This window comes from Hemicordylus capensis, chromosome 6 (genome assembly GCF_027244095.1).
Source record: "Hemicordylus capensis ecotype Gifberg chromosome 6, rHemCap1.1.pri, whole genome shotgun sequence".
Classification (NCBI taxonomy): domain Eukaryota; kingdom Metazoa; phylum Chordata; class Lepidosauria; order Squamata; family Cordylidae; genus Hemicordylus; species Hemicordylus capensis.
This window is the reverse complement of record NC_069662.1, coordinates 150155449-150176616: the sequence shown is the minus strand read 5'-3', so window position 1 is coordinate 150176616 and position 21168 is coordinate 150155449. Positions and strand designations below refer to the sequence as shown.

The 21168-nt window shown below is 45.1% G+C and overlaps 1 long non-coding RNA gene across 1 annotated transcript in view; it reads left to right on the top strand.

Annotated features, from left to right (window-relative positions):
* LOC128331682 (uncharacterized) overlaps positions 1–20620 on the top strand; it is a 33296-nt gene extending 12676 nt beyond the window's left edge. Inside the window, exon 2 of the long non-coding RNA XR_008310398.1 lies at positions 20412–20620. This is a non-coding gene — a long non-coding RNA (uncharacterized LOC128331682). The remainder of the gene's footprint in view (positions 1–20411) is intronic.
* Positions 20621–21168: the final 548 nt, after the last annotated feature.

Sequence of the window (21168 nt, the reverse complement as noted above, 5' to 3'; positions counted from 1 at the left end):
TGACACACACACAAACACAAAAACACACACACACACACCTCTCTCTGAAGATACATGATCGTATACTGCGAGAATCAGCATGCACACTATTTGTCTCCAAGAGGAATGATTCAAGACCAAGGGTGCCTTCAGTAGAAATCTAATTAATGCCGGAGAATAAAGAATCTAAAATCAAATGATTTAGTCATTGAATTTTTTTCCCCCAGGAATGGGAGCCAGCAGTATCCCTGCTCACAGACCTTTTTCAGTAAACACCATATGGAGAGATCTGAATGATCATTTTTGGTGCAACCTTTTCCCTACAGATGCCTTGATATTAATGCATTAGATTGATTCCCTACCTTCTCTCCGAGGAGCACGTGTAGTCTGTCTAGGAGGAATGGTTATCCAAGCTAGAGCCTGCCACATCAGAGTCAGAGTTTGTTTGTTTCTTTATTGTTTGATTTATATACCACTTTTCAGTGACCCACAAAATGCCTCTGGAAAGTCCGCATGCAGGAGATGCTTGCCGCTGCTGCCCTGCAGCTGGTATTCGAAGGCACCCTGCCTCTGAACCTGGAGGTAGCCTATAGCCATCAAGACTAATGGCCACTGATAGAATGGTCTTCCATGAATTTGTCTAAGCCCCTTTTAGAGCCACTCAAGCTGGTGGCCATCACTGTGTCCTGTGGCAGAGAATTCCATAGATTAATTATATGTTGTGTGGAAAATATACTTCATTTTGTTGGTCCTACATTTCCAAGTTTGCATCACATGACTGCAAAAGCAGTCATGTGATGGGCGGTCATTGCAAATAATAATGCATTATATTTGCAATGACTGCTCATCACATGACTACTTTTGCAGAGGAGCACTCTGTTGTGGCATGTGAGGAGCAACATCAAAACCCTCAAACAGCAGAGTATGCTCTGGTGGTAGAGAGGTTCAGCCCCAGAAATTATCTAGAGACATTAGGTTGAGTTAAAAAAAATTAAGATTTATTAAGAAATGAAAACATCTAAAACATCACATACTGAGAGAGAGTCATTGAACACCATACCCAAACAGGCACTTCAGGCACTTCAGCAACAACTGAATAGTTCTAACAGACTCTTAAGGCCACATTTGCATGTAATGCGGAACCGAGAGTCCAATGGATTCATGGTTCTGTCCTCCCCACATCCCTGGTGCATTCGGATGTAACCACCAATACCTGCACTCAGGGAGATTGCAGAGAGGATAAAGAACTGGCTTGTTTGGGTAGAAGAACTGGCTGTGTGAACTTTCTTCTGGAATGAAGGACAGCCCCAGCAGCCAACCACAGCCGGAGCGAAGGAGGAGCTTCCTCCTCCTCAACTCGGTTAGAGCTCACCGGGACTCCAATGCAGCATTCGGATGTAATGATCCCAAATGCAAACCTCAGTTAGGAGTAGTGAAACTCACTACAAACCAAAGGTTCAAATTGGAGTTTGGGGAGGGAAACCTTGGGTCACTTTTGTGTCTGAACCACAGTTGGACACCTTTGGATGTCAACTCCAGTTTCCCATTAAATGTGAATATGGCCTAACTGAACAAGACAGACCTAAACATCTCATCATGCCTCTAGAGGCCAGAAGAGGTTACTATGGTGCTAACAATGCTTTAGAATTCTCATTTCTAATACAATTTTGTGCAACTGTGCACACAGACCATTGTGCAGTATGTCTGCCAATGTGTGAAGCGAGCTTATGGTTAAAAAAAATAGTATAGAATTAGGCAATCTGAATTGTTCATGGCCGCCTGGCTGGATCCAGCCCGTAGGGATCTTGACCCACATGGAAACTATTCCAGATTCCAGTTCAAGACCTATCACAAAAGATGGAAAGGTTTTTAAAGCATTCTCCAACCTCATGTGTTGTGGCATGGATTAAATGAGGTTTGTCCCAGAACTAAAACTACCTGTTCACCTGCTGTTCATGGCACTTATGGATTAGGTTCAAGCATGGGCAGGCTGTACCTGTGGCTGCTTGTCATCTGGGTAAATACAGAACTTTGGTATATGCCAGACCTGTCCAACCCAGCTTCTTTCATAAGCACCATATTCACCGGAATGTTTATAGAGGAGGAAATGAAAGTCTCCATTAATATTTTGGTTCTGGTACAACTATCTAGCTCAATAAGGGATTATCAAACTAGGCTGTCATTCAGCGGCTGCCCTTTTTAGCTGATACGCTGAATGAAAAGTGACACTCCTTCTCTTTCATTGCTGGGTGTTGCCTAGCAATATATTACACTGACATTGAACAAATGTGGAATAGTAAATATTATGGTTTCATCTAACGTTTCAACTGTGAAAATAAACCGCCTCAAAATGGAGTTCAAGAACAGATACTGGGGGTCAAAGACCACTGGAACAGGCATTTTGCAACCACTGCATTACCCTTCACACAAAGAGGGATTATTTATTGGAACATGTTTTCAGCCATGGTGATTCATAACATGCCGTTCTCTGGAAAATTCCATTCCCTTCTCTTAGCAGATGTTAGCCATGCCGTGTACACATTGTATGCAGCTCCCTATGAGTTCTAGGAGTGCCATCTTCTCTCTCTTTGAAAACTGACAGATGCTTAATATTCCCATAAAATGGATGTGATAATGCACAGCAAAGCATTTGAGATTCTTGGCCAGACATGTCAAGCGATCACTTCTATATGAAAGCTGCCGAGCCTGGCTCTTCCCTTTCATTTGAAGAAGAAAAAAATCCACCCTTTATCACTCTTGATTTATGTGCAATGTATACAACCAAAGACTGGCCTCTTCCATAAATTCCTTCCCCTAATTTGAATTAATATAATGTGTTATCTGCGCCTGTTACACATTTTGAAGTTCTTTCCCTCCATTTGCTCTGTGTCCCACCAAAACAGCAAACCCTTTTTGCATTTTAAATTTAGCTAAAAATATTCACCCATTAAATAGTAATCATCATTAAAATTAACTCTCTGCATTTATTGGTCTCCCCATCACCCCAGTAACAGGCACACTGTAATTAAACATATTTTTAGACTAAACCTGAAATGGAAAATATAGGCACACAGATAGGAAATGTAAAGTAATAACACACCATTAAAAGAAAGATAATGCGAAAATAAATGTATTTTTCAAATGTGATGAGCAACACTGATCACCTTATGAGAAGTCTGATAACTCTAAGACTAGCTATAAAGTTGTTCAATTTTAGCCTGGGCCTAAGCTAATCTCCTTCTCTTGAACAAGGTCTCTGCTACCTTTCACCCCTTCAGTAGCAGATACTTCAATTCACTTGCCCCTCCATCCATTCTTTGCTTCTGAGCTATATGACTTCATGGAGGGGGTTGTAGTTCAGTGGTACATGTCTTGCATGCACAAGGTCCTAGGTTCGATCCCCAGTATATCTAGCGAAAAGCATCTTGGGTAAGACTGGGAGAGAGCTACTGAGAGCCATAGGGAACAGGGCTCAATGGACCTGACTCGGTACTATGTTGAATTCAACCACAATTTCTTCTTCACCCAATGAGCACCATCAGGCTGAACTGCTTACATTTTCAGAAAGACTGCATGATATAAGCGTTCAATTCCCTCCCCTTCCTTTTGGTGAGATGAAAATACATGGCCCATGAAAGGAAGGTCCAAGAAAACCAACAGTGAAGCAATATGAAAAATGAATGTCTGTAAGTCCACGAATAAAAATATCATGTAATTGTTAGTAAACTCAAATACAATGCAAAAAAGAGAAAAAGTGAACATCCAAAGCTATACTGAATGTGGTAGAATGTTCCAGTTACAAGGGGGGAAAAACATTCATTTCCAACTGAACCTTTGTTAATGTAGAATTTTTGTACCATATTTTTCAATATGACCTTGGGACTTCACCTTCCTCCTCCTCCTCCTCCTCCTCCTCCTCCTCCTCCTCCTTTTCTTTTACCATCCATAGTACATGGTGATTTGCAAAGAGCCAGACCAAATCATCCATGATTAGTCCCACTGAAATTAATGAACAAGTTAGTCATGGCTAACTTGTCCAATTAATTTCATTAGAACTACTCATGAGTAATTTAATCTGGATATCTGCCAGTGAGAATAAAGGTCCCTGTCCCAAGGGAATCACAATAATAAAATGGATGTAAGAGAGAAAGGGGAAGGAAGCAGAGGCAGGGATCCATCAGTTACCCATTGTGATGTTTTTAATGCTTTTTTTTTTTTTTTGGCAGAAAAAAATTCTTGTATTTGAGCTGAACTAGCCTCTACAGTTACTGCCTAGAGTCTACTGTCCAGCATCTCCTCTTATGATGTTTAACTGGATCAATTTCAGTTTATGACTCCTGAGGATGTGGACAAAGTGCTTTACCACCTGTCCTCTTGACCCGTGCTCTGCATGACTTGTAACATCTAGCAGGGAGGTTATTAGAGAGGGTCTTGGTAAGATCATCAGTGCTACTCTGAGGAAGGGCAGGATGCCTCCTTGTCCCAAGAAGGAAATTATTAGAACACTTTTGAAAAAAACACCTTCATTGGATCCCTGAGAATTAGGCAATTATAGGCCTATCTCCAACCTCCCATGGTTGGGCAAGGCGATTGAGAGGGTGGTGGCATCTCAGCTCCAGGCAGTCTTGGATGAAGCAGATTATCTGACCCATTTCAAACTAGCTTTTGGCCGGCTATGGGGTTAAGATGGCCTTGGTCGGCCTGTTGAATGATCTCCAATTAGGAACTGACAGGGGGATTGTGACTGTTGATATTTTTTGATTTATCAGCTGATTTTGATACCATTGGCGATGGTATGCTTCTAGGGCACCTAAAGGGTTTGGGAGTGTGAGGCACAGCTTTGCAGTAGTTCCACTCCTACCTCTCAAGTAGGTTCCAGATGTGTCACTTGAAGACTCTTGCTCTTCAAAACAAGAGCTCTGGTATGGAATTCCACCAGACTCCATATTGTCTCCAATGCTTTTTAACATCTACATGAAACTGCTGGGAGAAATCATCAGGCGATTTGGAGCAGGATTTTGTCAATATGCTGATGACACCCAAATCTATTTCTCCATGTCAACTTCATCAGGAAATGGCCTAACTTCCTAAATGCTTGCCTAGAAAGAGCCCCTGGTGGCGCAGTGGTAAAACTGCCGCCCTGTAACCAGAAGGTTACAAGTTCGATCCTGACCAGGGGCTCAAGGTTGACTCAGCCTTCCATCCTTCCGAGGTCAGTAAAATGAGTACCCAGAATGTTGGGGGCAATATGCTAAATCATTGTAAACCGCTTAGAGAGCTCCGGCTATAGAGCAGTATATAAATGTAAGTGCTATTGCTATTGCTATTGCTAGAAGTAGTAATGGGCTGGATGAGGAAGATGAGCAAACTGGAGATAATTTGTGGGAGGTTGAGACTCAGGAACTGGTTTAGATCTTCCTGTTCTAGATGGGGTCTGCCTGTTCTGGAGCAGGTATGTAGTCTGAGAGTACGTCTGGACCCAAACCTCTCCCAGATCCTTCAGGTTGAGGCAGTGGCCAAGAGTGCTTTTTATCAGCGTCGGCTGATACAACAGCTATATCCATTTCTGGAGATAAACAACCTAAAAAAAATGGTGCATATGACTTGACTTGACTACTGCAATGTGCCCTACGTTGGGCTGCCTTTGTACATAGTTCAGAAACTGCAGCTAGTACAGAATGTAGCAGCCAGGTTGGTCTCTGGGGATGCCCGTGTAGGAGAAGAATGGAAGTTCAGTCCCCAAATAGCAGAGCAAAACCAGTTTGGTGAGAAAGAAGCAAAGCAAGAGGTCTTGAGACAGTTCTTTAGTACTGAAAAACTACAATTATTTATTTTTTAAAAAAGTTACAAACAAATGTGAAATCGCCGCCAGCTTATTTCAGCTGTCATCCATGGCTGAAGAGAGAGACCAAAACAAACAGCCATCTCTGGAGAGACAAAATGGAGACTAACAATGGAAGAACAAAGAGGGGAGGAGTCCAGCACTTTTATCCATGACCCTAACTCCCCCCCGCCCCCGAGTGGTCACTATGAGACATGGTAGCCAGGGGTGGAGCCACCACTGGGCGAATGGGTTCAAAGAACCCGGGCCACTGCCCTCAGGGGTCATGCCTCACAGCCACGGACAACCCCCCCCCCCCGCATCTGGCATCATACGTGGGGGGCATTATTTCACTTCCAAATGAGGCTGTGCGACCCAGTTTGGGACCAAAATCGCCCTGTGCTGCATTGGCAGCACGGCCAGAGTGATTTTCCTGGAGTGAGGCCAGGAGTGGTTCTCTCTGCCTTAAAGGCAGGGAGAGTTGCTCCGGCCCATGCTGCCCAACGCAGTGTGGGCCGATCTCCCCCCCCCCCAATGGGGCTGCACAGCTCTGTTTAGGAGGGAGACCACGCCCCCACATCTGATGTCAGATGTGGCAGGGTGGGGCCAGGGGGCATGGCAGTGGCCAAACACGGGCCGCTGCCAGCTGCAACAGCCCAATGAGATCACATTATACCCATTCAAAGAAGTGCACAGGCTGCCATTAAGTCTCTGGGCAAAATGCAACGTGTTGGTTATTACCTATAAAGCCCTGAATGGCTTGGGTCCAAGGTATTTAAGAGAACGCCTTCTTCTTCATCAACCCTGACGCCTATTAAGATCATCTGGGGAGCTCAGTTGTTGGTAACTTGAAACCGGGCCTTTTGTAATGTTGCCCCAAGACTCTGAAACATGCTTCTTAATGAAATTAGAGTTTCCCCTTCTCTGAATAATTTTAAGAAGGACCTGAACACATACCTGTTTAGCCAGGCTTTTATTTCATAGTTTTAAAGCTTCAGGTTTTAGAGTTTTTATTTGTATGTTAAATTGTTTAAACCATAGTAATGTGTTAATGGTTGCTTTTAGATTGTGAACCACCCAGGGACTTTTATGTATGGGGGCGGTATAGAAATGTACTAGATAAATAATAAATAAATAAATAACCAGAGGAGTAAATAGGAGAAATAATAGACACAAGGAAATGGATTTTTGGGTAGCCAAATGTGAATGCTACCCCATTCTCTATGTTCTCTAACCTTTGAATATGTTTGACATAGTGCAAGGATTCACCTTTCCTAGTTAAGATTAATCCAAATATATCCAGCTGTTTCTTGTGGGTGATTAAGTTCCAATACACCCATTCACGTAGATGACTCCAGCTTACATGAATCTGCCCATTGACTCATAGGGTTTGTTAGCTCCATGTCAAGAAAACCATGTATGTGTGGAGCTTCTAACTCCACAGATGCTCCTGATGTAAGAACACTATGCACATGGCTCTTTGCCAGTTTACTCTTTTGCTATGGCCTTTTCCTGGTCCCTTTCTTTGGCCTGCCCACCAACCATTTCACCTGCAAGCTGATCTGTATAGAAGCTTCTGAATGTTCATAAATTTGGGCCCTAGGAGTAAAGGCGATTTCCCCCACGGACCTTGGGGATTTGGTCTGTGGCCTCCTGTCTCCTGGGGGTTCCCCCCCCCAAATGTTTGGGGGAGCCTCCCCAGAGGCCTGCTGCAAACCCGCGCCTGCCCTGCCACTGCCTCACTGCACCGACCTTTGCCATTTTCACTGCCATGCATGGCTGAGGAGTGAAGGGTGAGCCGCGCAGGCCTCCCCTGTGGTGGCGGCCGGCGCAGTGGCTGGTTGGAGAGGAACAGCTTCTGCAGCTTGCGGTTGGCAGGGAAGAACCCCAGCGGCAGCTGCCAGATCCAATTGTGGTGCAGCCCCAATTCCTGCAGCTCGGCCAGGGCCTCGATGGCCCGAGCAGGAACATCCATCTCATAGAGCCGCAGGACCAGCAGGCACCACAGTTGCGCAAAGAGCTAGGGCAGGAGGCGAGCCAGCTGGTTCTTGGCCAGGTTGCGCTTGGCAAGGGAGAGCAGTGGGTCCAGCACCCCCCCTCCCCCGGCTGGATGGCCTGGAGCTGGTTCCCCTGGAGCTGGAGCTCTTTGAGGCTGCCCAGCTGGTTGAATGGGCAGCCTGGCTGTGGAGGAGCTGGTTGCCCAAGAGCATGAGTGACTCCAGCCTTCCCAGTGGGTGGAAGAGCTCCAGCTGTAGCTCCTGGATCCCATTGCTGGCCATGCTGAGGTAGCACAGGGAGACATTGTGCTGGAAAGCCCCAGGGCTGAGGCAGGGCAGCTGGTTATACTCCATCCCCAGCCCGATTTGGGTGGAGGCATTCCCAAAGGTTACCTCCTCCAGCTCCGTGATGCCAGTGCTGATGACCTGCAAGTTCATGCTGGGCAGCAGGGCAGGAATCTCCACCACCTGGGTGCCCAGAAGGACAGGCCCACCAGCTGCTGCGCCCATCATGCCACCACCATAGGGGAGACCTGCTTGGCTCATCCCACTGGCCATGCAGATGGTGGCGAAAATGGCAAAGACGAGAGATCAGCAGCAGGGAGGAAGCAGGCTTTATTTAAAACATATATGTTTAAGGTGGGGGCTCACAGCAAGGGGGCTCATGGCAGGGGGTGGGCTCTGAAGCCTTTCAGGTGCAGGCTCCAAAATGACCCCTCTTATAAAACAAAGCTACAACACCTGGGGCTATTTAGTTTAGAAAAATACAACCGTGGGGAGACATGACCAAGGTCTATAAAATCATGCATGGTGTGGAGAAAGTGGATAGAGAGAAATTCTTCTCCCTCTCCCATAACACTAGAACCTGGGGTCATCCCATGAAATTGATTGCCACAAAATTTAGGACCAACAAAAGGAAGTACTTTTTCACATAACACATAATCAACTTGTGGAATTCTCTGCCTTAAGATGTGGTGACAGCCAACAACCTGGATGGCTTTAAGAGGGGTTTGGATAACTTCATGGAGGAGAGGTCTATCAACAGCTACTAGTTGGAGGGCTGTGGGCCACCTCCAGCCTCAAAGGCAGGATGCCTCTGAGTACCAGTTGCAGGGGAGTAACAGCAGGAGAAACGGCATGCCCTCAACCCCTGCCTGTAGGTTTCCAGCGGCATCTGATGGGCCACTGTGTGAAACAGGATGCTGGACTAGATGGGCCTTGGGTTTGATCCAGCAGGTCTGTTCTTACGTTCTTATGACCTCGGTGCACCACTGCCTAAGAGCTCCATTGAGATTCCAAAGACAAGCAGAGATACTGTCATCAATCCAGGCAGCAGTCATTTGAGAAGACAAAAGAACAGACTGTTCCGTTAAGGCACACTTAAATCTGGTGGCTTCTCCTTCAGAACACATGAGGCATTTGCCCCTTGAATATCTTCTGCTTCTCTCCCTTCTCTCAGCTGCTTTCTTGTTTATTGCTTTACAGACTGTGAACATTGCCACAGAATAGTAAACGGTGCTGGCAGCCAGGAGAACAAACACTGAGAAAGACTAAGAGGCAGCTACAAGGCTTATTAGAGATATATCCTGGGGCGCACAATCAGATATGCATTTGGTGACAAGTTGGTCCTAACATAGAAAGCCATTTAATCTGCTTTCACAGGCAGCAGGCCTAAATGTGTTGGTGAAGAGATTTAAATTGGAAATAAATGAAAGGTTGCCAGCAGTCTCAGATTACTACTGTGTGGTGATCATCACCACCTTGCCCTCTTTGACCTCGTTTAGGTACAGAGCACATGCAAATACCAAATCAGGACCAAAGAGAGACAAATTATGCCAAAAACAATCCAGTGCATCAAGCAAACAGGGAGAGGCCATAGAGGACAGTCACACGGAGCACATATTTCGCATGCCAAAGGTGAGAGCTGCTGCAAGACAGAGAGGACAGGACTGGGACAGATCGACCTCTGGCTCAGTATAAGCAGGGATGGAGCAGTAAAGGAACAGAGAAGTTCAAAGAACCCATCATGCCCTGCATTGGGGAGCAATGGAGCATCCGGAGGAGCCTCAAAACGCCCCCCAACCAGGGCTCCCATCACAGATGCCGGCCACCTGCAGCTGCTGGCGGCAGCCTCCAGCCACCTCCCTTGGTGGTTGGCTTGGCTCTGCCCATCCCATTGGCTGGACGCCTGGCCGATGGAAGGAAGGCACACATGTAGCCCTCCACTTCCTTCTGCAGCGGGCCCAGCTCTGCCCCTCCTCCTTCCATCGGTCACATGCTTGATAAAAAGAGAGGGCTCTGCTCTCGTCCACCACTCTGCTGCTGCCTCAAAGGACCTGAGTTTAGGAATCCGTCGAACATTCCCTCAATTCCTAGGTCCCAGAGGCTTTGAATGTGTTCAGATTTGGGCTTGGAATAAACCAAGCTATTTTCAAGGTTTGGGGGGAAAATTAATTCCATTTCCCATTCCCAATTCCAAACTTTTCTGGCGTTCTTGGCCACATGACCCAGGCCATGTGGAGACCCATTGTGCATGCACGGCGGTCTCCAAAATGGCTGCTGTGAAGGGCAAAGACCTGGAAAGGGCCAAAGGATGCCCAAATTGGGCAATTTTTGGCACAAGGAAGTTTGGCAGGGGGAGGGGAACCTTCATGCCCCCCCCAACTCGGTCTCAATGTTCCCCAGAGGGAGTAAGTACTAATTTCTTTTTATAAATGACTCACAATGACTCACTGACCACCACCCCTGAACCCGGGGGTGTTCGATGGGGGGCAAAACCAAATTGGCCCGGTCCTGTGCAGGTCCTGTTGAGACTTGAACCAAACTGGGCCATTCGGTTTTGTGCCCACCAATAGCATCTGGTGGGCCACTGTGTGAAACAGGATGCTGGACTAGATGGGCTTTGGGCCTGATCCAGCAGGGCTGTTCTTATGTTCTTATTTCTTACCCTTTCTTACGCTTTTCCTGCAGCTTCAGGAGCCTAACCCTCCAATTCCCATTGCCCCAGTGCCCCATTATCAATGATTTTATTACCTGTGGAAATCTGCAGTCACAGGAACTCCGCAGAAAATGGGATCCACCTATACAGTATGCCAGACATTATCTAGCCTTTTTAATCACTCTTGCCCATCACACAGGTTTTTTGTTGTTGTTACTAACATTTTTTTTAAAAAAGACTCGTGAACTGTGCCCCTACCTAATGGCGCAGCGGGGAGGTAACTTGTCTAGGGAGCAAGAGGTTGCCGGTTCAAATCCCTGCTGGTATTTTTCGCATACTATGGGAAATACCTATATCGGGCAGCAGAGATATAGGAAGATGCTGAAAGGCATCATCTCATACTGGGCGTGAGATGGCAATCGTAAACCCCTCCTGTATTCTACCAAAGACAGCCACATGGCTCTGTGGTCGCTAGGAGTTGACGCTGACTTGAAGGCACAACTTTATTTTACTAACAATTTATTAAGCATACATTTACATAATTTCTTCAAACTTTTTAATTTGTATTTTTACAGTACAAAAGAACAAAGTTGTCAATCAAGAATAGTGATAATAATCAATTATGTCAAGAGCTGTATGCATCTTTGGATACTTCTGTTTGATCATTTGGTTCGGCCTTTTAATAAATGAGAATGGCTATTTTTTCAACCACGTTTTCCATAATTTCAAATTAATGCTCAAAATATACAAGAAAACAACAGCAGCAGCATTAATAATTAATGATGGATTAATGATTAATGATCAACAGTTAATGATTAACAATGAAAAATCAACTATTAACTATTAATTAATAATTAATAATTAATAATGCATTGAGTCCCCCTCCCCCTCCCAACTAATTACAACTGTTCAAATCATGCATCCTATGTATAGCGCCATCCAAGACACAAACCCATTATGGATGCACTCCCCACAAAATAAAATAAAAATAAAAATAGTAGAAGGAGAAACAGAACAAGAAAGGGAAAGAAAACCCCCAAAGCACTCTTCAGTCTTTCTCCTGGGAAGTATGCCAGCATTTCCAAATGAGCTGACCTCATCTGCACAACCCCTTGATATGCTGCCCTGGCAAATTGGCAGGGAACGAGATATCCTCAAGTTGCTGTCGAGTGCAGGTGGTCTGAATGATTCTCCCGGCTTAGCATAACACTTTCTCCAGATGCTTCCTAAGAAATCAGCTCCTCAGCCCTCAGGAGCATTCAGTGTTCTGAGGCTTGGCACACGTGCTCCCACACAATCCTTTCTTATTACATTTTGCAGTTATGTTTGGAATAATTTATCAGCCATCCCCCCCCCAACCTACTTCAAAAAGGAATATGTCGTATTAGTCAGATCTCCCACTTTGCTTTCCAGCTATATTTTGTACCATCAGCATGTGAATCATTACCAAGGAAGTTCAAGAAAACCTTGCTCAGGATGGCAGAAACCATGATAAAGACAGTCCCCTGCTAATGGAGCAAAGAGGCACATTTTAAAAGTGGCGATTCTCTTTGTTGAGCAGAGGGAGAGCAACTGGCCCTATCCATCCCTCGCACAGCATCTCTCCAGTGGCTGTTGCTGGTGTCTATCTTATGTTTCTTTTTTTAAGTGGTGAGCCCTTTGGGGACAGGGAGCCCATTTTACTTACTTACTTACTTACTTACTTACTTACTTACTTACTTACTTACTTATATCTATGTAAATCGCTTTGGGAACTTTTTGTTGAAAAGCAGTATATAAATATTGATCATTTTCACATCATATAAAGATAGAATGGATGGAGTTCTGTGAATGAAGACTGCATCCCTCCAAGGCTGCAAATCCTATTTCCCCGGAAGTCCTTAATAGAATATCCTAGTCATTCCTATCCTAAGAAATTTTAGTATCTTGTCTAAACATGATAGAGGTGTATAAAATCATTCACAGTGTGGATCAAGTGATCGTTTATCTCCCTCAGTCATAATATTAGAACCCCAGGGTCATCCATTGAAACTAAACGCTGGGAGATTCAGGACAAACATAAGAAAGTAATTATTGATATGGTCAGAGGTGCAACTAGGTAATTTTGGTGCACAGACTGGACCCCCCCGACCCCCCCACTGTGAGTTAATTTTTTTAAAACTGTGGCACTAAAACCCCATAATTCTAGCCGCCATGTGTGTGCCCGTGGTGTGGTGTGCGTGTGGGGCGGGGGTGAGCTCAGTAGGCCTCCCCCACCTCTGTGGTGGTGGTAGCAGGAGCAGTAGTGGGTGGAGCAGGAGCAGGCGCTGGGCCTGACTGTTTGGCCCAGCGGCCATTGAGAACTGCGCAGGCGCACTGGAGCACCTCGCAGTTCTCAAGGGCTGCTGGGCCGAACAGTCAGGCCAAGTGGCTGCTCCCACTCCACACGCCGCTACCACCTTAGGAGGGGGGGAGGCCTGCTCAGTTCATCCCACACACCCCACCCCCGGCCGCACCATGGTGGCTAGAATTATTGAGGTTTTTGACACTGCGGTTCAGCAGCAATGGGGTGGGGTGGCACAGGAGGACCCCCTGGACCTTGGAGGCCATGGAGCAGGACCCAAGGTCCAGGGGTAAGAACGCCTCTGGATACTGTACATGTAGTTAAACTATGGATGCCGGTGGATGTGGTCATGGCCACCAGTCCAGACAATTTCAAAAAGGGATCAGACAAATTAATGGAGGATAGGGCTATCAGTTGCTACTAGCCTTTATAGCTGTGTATACTTCCCTCAGGAGCAGATGTGGCAAGCCTCTGAACACCAGGTGCTAGGGAAGACCAACAGGAGGGCTGCCCTCTTTTCCTCATTCATAGTCTTCCTAGATGCACCTGGTTGGCCAGTGTATGAAGCAAGATGCTGGGTAGATGAGCCTTTGGCCTGATCCAGCAAAGCTTTTCTTGGGTTTTTATCACAAATCACTCAAACATAAGCTTTTGATTCTGACTAGGGGTGTGCATGAACCAGAAATTGCAGTTTGGCTTCAAGTCAAATCAAAGGTCCTTAGCTGGCCAGCTTGGCTGCCGGCAGTGCTGCTTGCCCCCCTGGCATGGACCCACACATGCACAAAGCTCTGTTTACCAAGTCACCTCTGTGACGGTGGTGCAGTTCCAACCTCCACATATGTGTGTGTGGGGAGGCCATTCAAGGGGATAGCCTGTTGTAGTAGGAATAGTATGTTTATTGTGGTCACAGACCAGATTAACAAACAATAACAATTAATAGCATTAATAAGAAAATTCAAGAATTTCAAAAGTTTACAAAATCACAAAATGTTCAAATTACTAACACAGTCTTTATGGAGCTTCGACGCCACAAAACAGAACTTTGCCACATTATCTGAAATTACAGGTTTAAAACTGGCCAGTATAATTTCCAAATAAAATTGGTCTGTGTGACCAGGATAAATGCCTAAAATAGGAGCAATAAATTTGGTGCCAGCGTCCTTATAAAACTGGCAACAAAGAATAACATGGGTGATAGACTCTATATCCCCTGAGCCGCAGGGACAAGTTGTTGTTTTTGCTAGAACACAAGTGTTTTTGTGGGGAAACACCAGTGTTCTAGCTAAAAGAACACTGGGATATCCCTTTAAATGGCCTCCCCGCGCCTGCGCAGAGGCCATTTAAAGGCTTCACCCCGTGTGAGCAGCCAGCCAGGTCAGCTGTGGGGAGGGATGGCAGGTCTAGTCATCACCTCCCTGCCCTTGCTAGCTCTGCAGTAGTTACCGCTTCTGTCAAGAGTGGTTCACAGGCACCTCCGTGCCTCTTCTTTGTCAAAGAAGTGGTCAGAGGCCACAGGGGTATGGCAGGTCGGGTCGCCAACTGCCTCCCCACCACTGCCAGTTTTGCAGTTACCGCTCCCACCAGGAGCAGTTCAAACATGCCTCCATGCCTCTTCTTTGTCAAAGGGGGATGACGGTTCAGGTCACCGCCTCCCCCTGCTGTGTGGGCTCTGCACAATAAAGGCAATTTTGGGGCAACCCGGCACCACTTTGTTTATTTTTTGTGCAAACTGGGGCTCTCCTCCCTCTCCCTCCTCCCTTGTCCCATACAGTACAACCTGAATCGATTCGGATAGATTTGATCTGAATCTGGTTGATTCAATTTGACTTCTAATCTGATTCGATTAGAAGGTGAAACATTAAAATTAGCCAGATTCAAGTCAAATTGATTCAAGTCCAAATCAATTTGCACACCCCTACTAGATAGGCCTCGGGCCTGATCCAGCAGGACTCTTCTTATGTTCTTTTTGGAGCAAATTGCTTTTGCTCCACCCTCATAATGCTGTGGAGAATGTAGGTCAATAAATAATACTAATAATATAGGAAAGAGGTAATTTACCATTGTATGCATGTAAACACTTGGTAAGCTAGTCATCAAGTAATGAGCAGAATCTTACAATATTTTTTACCTCTAATCAAAAATCCAGGGAAATCCAGCAAGGAAGTGATACCGTTTTTACCACTTGATAGAAGGCTAAGGGCCAACTGGCTTACCATGCAATTTCATAAACACCATGATAAATTAGCACTTGATAAATTATGGTCTATGATCATCCTATATTAATTTTCATTTCATTTCATCGAACCCAAGTAACTTCTAGAATTACTACCAAAACCTAAGAGCCAGGTTTGGTCTCCTCAAAGGCCTCATTCACCACAGCTTTTCTGGATGTATATTCTTGCCATCTAGACAGCCTGCACCTTACCCAATGAAGGCCACAAAGGACCTTTCAGGCAATGGTGGAATGATATCTGGAAATGACTGAGGCAATTTCCTGGAACACATTAGTCATCGTGGAGAAAATGACCAGCTAGGGCCCACTAATGGAGACGGGGGGGTTGGGGGGATTTGTGGAAGTGTTAACATGTCTTTCTATAACAATCCCATTTTGTTTATAGTATTGCTAGGAAATATTGATCCAGGGCTGATAAATGGCTCTTAAGATGACACACACACATTTGTTTAGCTGGGACGTGGGCTGTTGTCATTTTGGAATATGGCAGCAATTGTTGGCTCATTCTTTTATGAGGCAATCACATTAGTAGAAAACACTCCTACTATGCACTCCTACCTTTTATTCCCATTATTAAGTAAAAAATAATTAGCATCATGTGATCCTTCTTCTGTCATCAATACATCCTGTTATGTGTCCATATTGTGACACAGGGGAAAGTCTTAATATTTTTAGAAAGAGAATTAGAATATTTAGGAGAGGTGATGCTATATTTTTTGAAACAGATGGTGGAAAGGTGATGTATGGATCTGCTGGGAGGAAGGGAAAAAACAGGACCAGGAACTGGGATTTACATTTGTTTTTGACCTTCAAAAATGATCACAATGAAACTTCTACCCATCGTTTAACTGCATGCCACGATTATGAGATCTAGAGGTGCCATGAGTATTGTTGCATGCTCATCTTCACTTCCCTAAGCAGTGAGATGTCCCAAGGGGTAGTGGCTGACATACTGTGCAGTGTTCCATGTGTGTTTTAACAGAATGTGCTTGAACTTGTACAAGAGCACTCTTGCACAAATGCATAGGGACATAGGAACAGGGGTATAGCTATAATTGAGCGGATGGGTTCAAAGAACCCGGGCCTCCGAGCTTCAGAGGGGCCCCCATCTCCATTCCTCCCTATTTCCTTCATTAAATCCCTCACTCCTAGTGGGTGCTTGGGAGAAGGGCAAACATGGGCCCCCTCTCCCCTAGCTACACCCCTGCATACGAACACAGGAAGCTGCCTTTACCAAGTCAGACCATTGGTCCACTGTCTACACCAACTGGCAGCAGCTTCTCCAAGGTTGCAGACAGGAGTCTCTCTCAGCCCTGTCTTGGAGGTGCCAGGGAGGGAACTGGTAACCTTCTGCATGCAAATTCTCTTCCCGGAGCGGCCCCATCCCCTAAGACAGGCCTGCACAACATATGGCCCACAGGCCAGATTTGGCCCGTAGGTAAATATTTGCTGGCCCGCAGTGGAGCCAACTGGCCCTGGTGAACAAGTAGGCGAAGGGGCAGCAGGAGCAGTGGCAAGGTGGTGTAAGGCTGTGGGGTTGGGGGAACAAGTTCTGTGGCAGCACGCTGCCAGCTGCCTCCCGCCTCCCCACCACCACTCACCCTCACTCCTGAGCTGTTGGGGCCAGGAACTGGCCCTGTCAAGTGTGGAGGGAAGGGCAGCAGGAGATGCGGGAAGGCAGTGCGCTGCTGTGGGACTGGGGGCAGGTGCGCTGCTACTACCACCACCGCCCATAGTTCCTGAGCCCCTCTTCTGCCGTCGGGGCTGGGAGCTTCCATGGAATTAGGACATGCATTTGCCCTGATGGAGACACAAGGTGCATGTGTGCCCTCATTCCCAGCAAGCTCTTGGCCCCAATGAGAGCAGAGGGGCTCTGGAGCCAGGGGGAATAGTGATGGTGAGGCAGCCATGCCCCCGCCCCCTGTCCCACATAACCACCACATGCCAAGTTACAGTTGGTTTCTGCCCACCAGGACATTTGATTTGCTCACCACTGCCTTAAAGGAAATATCTTAAAGTGCTCACAGTTAGCCAGTCATTTGAATTCAAACCAAGGCAGCCCCTGCTTAGCAAAGGCAACAATTCATGCTTGCTACCACAAGACCAGGTTTCTCCATGCACGAAACAATGCAAACAGAACTGCATGATGAACGGTCATTGGAATAATTGCCACCCACTGTGCAACTTTGCCCAATTTTTGCATTTTCACTATTGTGTAAGTGTGTGAACATTCCGTTAAAACACAGCAGAATATTGCACAGTATATCAGCCAGCGCTACCAGGGTTGGTTTCTCTGGCTGAAAGAGGACTGGATACTTAGAGCATTTTTGTTAAATGGCTTTATTTACAAATATACAAGTAAGTAACATCAGGTAGAGGCAAAGTCCAAGCACTCCTATAAGATTTGCTATGTGAGAGAGAGAGAGAGAGAGAGAGAGAGAGAGAGAGAGAGAGAGAGAAGCCGCCCTCTGGACATCACACCAAACTGGAAGGGAACTCACTTCCGGTTCGTCCCCTGTGATATCTGAATTATTAGAACTGTGGTTCTGGAATACAACCACAATTCCAATTTTGCCCCCAAACCTGGTAAAGAACCCTCAGTTTGTAGTGTGTTCCACTCACCCAACTGAGGCTCCATTCTCTCCTCCATTTTGTCCAGATTGGGATTCACCCCAAAGCAGAGGTAAAGAAGGAAGCTACTCCTGCAGGCTGCCAGCCCATTGGTTAGTGTGGGCCACACAGCCAATCCCTCCCTCTTTGCGGCTTCCAGACCTCTCTTAGTCTCTCTTGCTATGTATGTCTACTTTTGCTATATGTCTTCACTATGAGAACATTTTTTCTTGAAAATTGGTATGCAAATCTTACAAAAATTAAAATAAACATTTGTTTCTCTATGCAACACATCTGCCACCTCCCCTCAGCTGGAGGAGTTTCACCTTCTCCACATTCTGATAGCTATCTCCAAACACATAAGAGAGCTCTCCACCTATCCAGGGATCATCTCCTAATCCATTGATAAGTCATCCCAGGCTATTATGCAGCAATCTGCTACACAAAGGAACCCTCAGCCATGTAACATCATCCATGATTATTATTCTTGATGTGGAAGCCACATCTTTATTGTTTCCAGGTAGCGTCCCAAACAAGCAGTAGGTTTCAGAGCATTATCACTGGATTCACACACAAAAAAAGCAGTGGCTGAATGCTGAAATCGATGTGCAATTAAGCCAGTTATAGAAAAATGTGCATTAATGGGCCTGCCTTTGAACTGAGACCAATAAGACAGGCCAACTGTTTGCTATTGGTAAAAAGTTCCCAAACAGGCAGCTGGAGTGAGTGGCTAGTAAATCTACAACAAGATTTACACAGGAAAGTAGTCAGTGGGGAAAGTGTGAGCATTAATCCACTGCATTCCCACCTCAGACATCAAATACCTGTTGTTTAATACAATATAGATGCAAAAATGCCAATTCGTTACATTATTCAATAGGCTAGGTGAACAGAAACGGTAAAAATGCTTCATTGTGAATTACAATGCACTGCCAATGCAATAATTAGTGTCAGTCAAATAATCATGAGGAAAACCATCTGTAGTGGGGGGAGGAGGGAGGGAAGAGGGTGGAATGGGCCAGCTTCATTCCTGATGTAGTTCTCCTATAGTCATCAGTATTGTGAAAGGAATGAATGTAGCCCTGTGTATGCAAAATGCAAGATGGGGAAACAACACGCCATCTGGAAAACAAATAGCGGAACAGTGGCAAAACACTAATCTAACACATACAGTATTTCTTGGTGTCTGTGCTAACTAATGAGCAGCTGCATGAAACAGTCACTGCTTTTCAGGGGAGCGGGGTCTTCTTCTTTGGGGGGACAGCCTGTAAATAATGTTGGTGCCATAACAATCAAAAGCAGTGAGGTCATTCGCACAATCAAATACTGTTTTGTATCCAGGTTTGGGAGCTGTGTATGCTTCCAATTTTCCATTGTGTGGAAGCAAGGTAGGAGGAAAACCTGGGTAGCTTTCCCTCCTACCTTGTTTCAACACAATCACTTCTACCCAGGTTTTCCTCTTACATTGCTTCCACGCAACTGAAAATTGGGAGCACACACCAGGGGCGTAGCAAGGTTGGAGTGGGCCCAGAGACAAGATTTTAAAATGCCCCCCCTCACTGAAGCTCAGCTCCTGAAGTAAAGAAATCTTATGAGGCTGAATAGTGGTAACAAAAAGCATAGTAAAATCTACATCTCTCTCTCTCTCTCTCTCTCTCTCTCTCTCTCTCTCTCTCTCTCTCTCTCTCTCTCCTATGTGCCACAATAGAACATCATCCTAAGACATGCTGTTCTGGTAGCTTCAGGTCTTAACACATCAATTTCGGATGGATGAATACAACTGAAAGGAGCCCAGGTGGGTGTGAGGCTGGGGGAGTCTGTCATGTGACTTGTCTCTGGGGGGCCCCCCAAGGCCATGGGCCCCCAGACAACTGTCTCCCCTTGCCCTATTATAGTTACGCCCCTGGCACACACAGGTCCCAAACCAGGGTAGAATGCAGTTTTTGATTATGTGAATGACCTCTTTGTTTGTCAGTGTGTTTGTGCAAAACAGCTGAGACCATCAAGATGCAAATGGGACAGGGCCTTCTCTGTTGTTGCCCCTAGGCTTTGGAATGCTCTCTCAGTGAATGTCTGCTCTGTCACATCTGTGGCTGCTTAAAAACATAAATAAGTAAAGACCTTTTTTATTTGTTCAGGCTTTTACCCCTTAGGGGCTGCCAGGTCTCTTAGCTTTCCTTCTTCTGTTTGTCTTTTTTATGGTGGTTGTTTTTTGGTGTTCTATGGTTTAACTGATTTTAAGTTTTTAAAAATGATTTTATGGAGTTTTATTGTATTTTAACTCTTGTAAACTGCCTTGGGATGCTTTATGAAAGGCGGTATAAACACTGAACAATAACATAAAATAAATTCCCTCAATGCACTATTTTTTCATTGGAATATGCTGGAGGAAAGATTTAAATTTTTTTGGTATGTTTTAGAAAATATTTTTAAAATAATAATAATAATAATAATAATAATAATAATAATAATAATAATAATAATATTTTAACTGTTATTGTTCTCAACAGATTTGAACGCTCAATAATCAGATCAATAATTTCAAAATGACATCACTCCCAAGAGAAGCAGAATATCTTTCTCAGATTCAAATTTCCTATGATGCAAATGTACCATACTGTACATGGCACTCAATAGAACAAATGATGTTTGAAGTTGAAATCCTACATATTTCACTGTTCTTTTGCATTTGCATTAATAAAATATTATATTACATAAATTTAATTTCTTGAACTTTCCTATAAGTGTAATCTATGTGAAATGACTTTGCCCAGTCAACAACAGGCCTCCACCTACTAGTAGATTCATCTTTTCCTCTATAGCACAGATAGTATCTGAGAGAAGGTTTTCACCTTAAAGAACCCTGTTGCTTATTCTCCCCCCCAGGCATTTCCTGGTCTTCCAAAGAAAAATATTTCCCAGAGACCTTTCTACTCACACAACAATTGCAGAGCTGCCTTCTGAAGTCTGAATCATCACCCTTCTATTATGACATGATAATGCACCCTTTATTCCGCTTTCCCACAGTCAGATGAAAGAGTGATTACAGAAACTTTGTCTTTTTCATTTTTTGTTAATCTTTTCTAAAGAGATGCCTGCTATTCTTAAAGTGTTATGCTATGTCTAACTAACAAAAGAATCACTTTTTCTGTATTACTCAGAGAGTAAGCATGCAGCCTGTTTTAGATGCTATAAACCCTTCTGCATCAAAAAAATATCCCTTTGGATGCAGGACAAAAGTGTTGTCTGACCTAATGTAATGGCGCT